The sequence below is a fragment of the Otolemur garnettii genome, unplaced genomic scaffold (genome assembly GCF_000181295.1).
Source record: "Otolemur garnettii isolate 467f Iridium unplaced genomic scaffold, OtoGar3 scaffold00013, whole genome shotgun sequence".
Classification (NCBI taxonomy): domain Eukaryota; kingdom Metazoa; phylum Chordata; class Mammalia; order Primates; family Galagidae; genus Otolemur; species Otolemur garnettii.
Genome location: NW_003852408.1, coordinates 25,685,478 through 25,690,113, shown reverse-complemented (window position 1 = coordinate 25,690,113; position 4,636 = coordinate 25,685,478).

Sequence of the window (4,636 nt, the reverse complement as noted above, 5' to 3'; positions counted from 1 at the left end):
TAGCTAAGATGAACTAGGAGTACAAGAGGATTACTGAGGAAGCACCACCTGGGGAGATTAGAAGGGAAGGAAGCAGCGTTGGCAAGGGGAACATTCAGCCACAGGGCAAATCAGCAAAGTCGTGGCCAATTGAATGGGAGTTCCAGAGCGAAGCTGGCCTGTTACAGGAGCCCCACAGCAGGCTCTAGTCCACCCACTGTGCTCAGTTACTACTGGGGGATGCCTGGAAAGAGAGTGGCCTCAAGTCAGAAGCTGAGGAGAATCCCAGCAGCACAGAGTGTCATAATAGCTAGAGGCTGTCAGCTACATCTGTAGTCCTTGCAGCTGGGTGGCAAATTCTTTCTTGAAGGCAAATACAAACTGTGTGTCTTCATCCCTTGTGCATAGAACATTTTTCTTACTGCTGAACTATGATTAGAGATGGTTTTGACATTCTTACCCCTATGCTCAGTGTCTCACCAACACATGAAAAATCCATCCTGTACCAATGTCTCAGTCACAGGAGAGATGAAGCTCTCGATGCTTTAAAGTAACTTGCAAGTGTTGAAGGAGTAGGACAAGAATGTACAAGACCAGGTGGGGCAGGAAAGAGAGCGGAGCAGGGTAGGAAAGAGACTCACTCAAACATTGGCCTTCACTAAATATGAACAGGACGTGACAGGTAGTTGATCAAAGAACCACACGCAGGCAAGGGTTGCCTAAAATATCACTTCTCCATTCATTACACAAAATGATGGCATTTGTCACTTTGAAAATGGTTAGCTTCTAGCATTCTAAAAATAATGGAGCGAGTAGACTGGAAACTTTAATCTGGCAGAATAATCCCTGATTTCAAGACACATGCGCTCTAGCTTTAGTTCTCATAATTCTGAATCTTGCCTTTGAATTGTATCATTTAATTGACTGGCTAACGCAGTTAGCTAAGGAACATTTCTATTTTAGAGTGGAATAGATAGAAAATAGTGAAAGCAAAGGACAATAATCATAAAAAATACTCTTAGGTGGTGCTACAAAATGACTTGGATTCTGGGGAAACCAAAACAACTTGAAAAAGGAGATTCGGGTACAATAAGAAAGAATATGTAGGGAGACCGAGCATAATCTTAGCTTTGATATTGTATATGTACCGGCTCATTACCCGCTGCGTCAAAGCTCATCATGTGTTTATTATGTCATTTTCTAAATGACAGCTATTTCCTGAACAACTGGCCTCTCCTGCACATCCTTGTATTCTGCCCTTTGTTAATAATGATGTCTGCACTTTGGGGCAGAAAGATAGAAGGAGATATCTGGAAAGGATCTGCAGGAAATAAGAGAAAAATTGGTAATCTCTTTAGTGTTACTCTGCTACCCTGTTACTTGACTGTTTGTATGGGGAATGCAAAATGTATCATAGGTGCTGCAACTATGGGTGCTCAGAACCCAGGAAAAGAGAGAAAAAATACCCAAACCAGCCGTTTTATGTAATGTCCCTTGGACCCTGCTCAGCCTGCCTAAGTTCTACTGGTGGGCGATCTGTTTGTCATGGTCAGATTTTAAATAGTGTCCAATTTGTTGTTTCTTTTTGCTTCAGTAATTTTTTTTTCAAAGGGAATAAATAGCAGAGGGAAATTCACTTCCCCACATGACCCGGAACCATCACTACAACACAGAATTTCTTAAACTAAACTTAAAAATGAAAAAAGGAAATATGTGACTTTTAATTATGCATTTGTATTTAAGAATTTCTTCCATTAACATTTCCAAGGGATGAGAACTGCACATATAATTAAACTTTAAAATGAAAACTGAGGTTTAATTAATAAGTAGGTAGCACAGAGCTACCTGCTATCTTCCCAATCGTAAGATAAAATGTTATGAAGGAAATAGTTTAGGCAAAAAGGAGGGAAATGTATCTTTTTCCATTTCTCTCTTTTTTTTTTTTTAAAGAAAAAAAGGGGGAGTGGGAAGAAGGGAAAGAGATATTGTGTTCCAGGGTATTTTATTTGATTATATCACTTGATGGAGTGCAGACTTGAGTTCTTTTACGCAGAGTGTAAACACACAATAAACGTGCCTCCCAAGCCCCCAAGCCAACACCAAGCAGCCAATGGTTCTGGCTGAGCTAGGCCTCTGGTTTGTGGTAGATCAGTTGGCTCCCCTTCATCTCTGTCCCGAAATCTGAGTGTTTCTTTCGTTAGCTCAGTGGTCTTTGTAAGCCTCTACCATGTCAGAAAGACCCGGCTTTCTGGATTGGCTTATAAAGATTTGGATATAGGTTAAAAGCACATCCCAAGCAGACATGTGTTGAACATTACTCTGTTGTGTAGGCTTTGAAGAGCCTCCCAGGTATACGTAGGATTTGGTGTGATGAGGAGATGAATTCAATTCCAGGTACTCAATCTTATTGCCAATCTTTTTCAATAAGAAACCGTCTCCTTGGTGTGCACATCTGCGTTTGATAACGTGGGAGAATGTCTTTGATTAGACTCTCAGAGTAATCATTCAAAGGCAACTCTCCCCTCTGCTTTGCTGCATCTCATAAAGTTAGATTTTATGCATTAGTGATGCACTGATTGCGCTGAAATGATATTGGCTTCCTGAGAGAGTATAATCTCGTTCAAAATATAACCCTCCCTCCCTCCCCAAAGTGCTGCTATTTTTGTGTCAGATTCCCCTCCACCACCCCTTTTACAAGCACTTCACAAAACACTATTTTCTTTTTGTTTCTTTTCCTTTACTATCCCTTTTATAACTTTTAATCATGTCTTTTACGGTACCTGAATAACCTGAGGCAAAGTCACAACTGGCCTTCTCTAAATCACTTTTACTCCTCTGTAACCCTAGTGGCAGTAGAGGAAAAGAGGTCTCTGGATTGTCCCCCCAAATACTTGTTTATATCTTCCTACAATACTTTTAATATTTCTAGGAATCAAAATCTCCGGCATGTGTTACAGCATACATACTACTTTCTTTTTTTTTCCTTTGATACAGGCAGTCCCTGGGTTACGAACAAAATAGGTTCTGTAGCTTTGTTTTTAGGTTGAATTTGTATGTAAGCTGGAACAGATTCACACACCTATTATCTGTAAGCGCCTCTATGTGTAAGTTAGAGTCATACTTCAGTCAGGTGTTTGTAACTCGGGGCCTTACTATAATTGCCTTCATTCATAAGTGCAAGTTGTTTGTAAGTCAGATATTTGTAACTCTGGGACTGCCTGTATTTACACAGTTAATGACTTTCAAGTTATGTTAAAACCTACTTCACACTTCGTTGGTGATTAGTAATCTTACACACATTAATTGTACATCAAATCAAGGCTAAGAGCAACTTTTAAAAAACCTATGATCTTGGTTCAGTCTTGCTGGTTTTCTCTTCAAATGAAGTGGAATTCTTTTATGCGGTATTTTTTTCAAAAGGTGAATATTTTCTGGAATAAAACAGAGAGTTTAAGTAAAAATAGTAGAAACTCGTATTAGGACAATGGTTATTAATTATTATTCTCTTCCTCTCTCTCTCTTTCCTCTCTCCCCACCCCATTTGTGATATGAAATTAAACGCCATTCTATCCTTGAGAGCAGCATTTTAGATAAGACCGTTCTTTTGAGGAGTTGTACCAGTGATGAATCTCTTCACCCTAGTTGGTCACAGCCCCTTTCCTTGCCTATCAATCTAGATAGATTGAGCCTAGATCATCTCCTCTTGGCAAAGAGCAGTAAGTTTTCAGAAAACGGTAAAAGGATGCCCTCAAGCTGGGAGCTGGGGGGGGGATTTTGCCGACTGTACCTGGTGCTGAGTGGCAGCCTAAGCAGTTTGGGAGGGAGGAGGGGAGAAGCTACAGCAGACACTTAGGAGATTTGAAGTAATGGGAATCCAGCTGACCAAATAAGAGGGCTGCGTGGAGAGGGAGCAGCTGGGCACCAGGAGCTCAACACAGCCGCACTTGCCTTGGAAATTGGAGGCACTCGTTCCATTTCGAGTGATGCTTTTCAATTCTTTATATGGTTTTAATTCTAGAATTGCATAGAATATGCTCTATGAGTAAGTTTATTACCAGATTATTAAAATAAGTGAAATGTAGGACAGAAGTAAGAGAAAACCTTCGTGTCAGAGACTTCCCTTAAAGAGGTATGTGACAGCTTCTGTCAGGTCAACTTTTATGTACAGCATCCTATTGTCTTTCTTTCAACCCACCTGCCTCCCAGGTACACACATATTGCTGCAGACACACAACCAAAGCCAACTGTCTCAAAGAAAACCATTCTTTAGGGAGTACTAAGCTCTTCTATAAGACTGAAATAGATGTGGAGAATTTTGAGACAAATAGACTTAGAGCTGCTCAGTCGCTCTCATTACAGTTATCCACGAGAACCTTGGCTTCGTGTGTATGTAAGGACTGTATTTGTAATTGAGCTTAGTGCTTTTGGTAGGCAGGCATATTATAGGTTTCTCTTATAACAATAACAGAATCTTACATCACACGGAGACGTGAATATCTAAACCACGTGTGAGGGAGGGGAGAGAAACACAGTGGAGCTTTTCTTTGCGTATACAGTTATGGATTAGCTTTGCTGGCTGGATATTTATTTCAGACTTCTGTGGTTTCTCATGTCCTGGATGATGGGGACCAGTGTAAATGGGTTTCATATGGTAGCT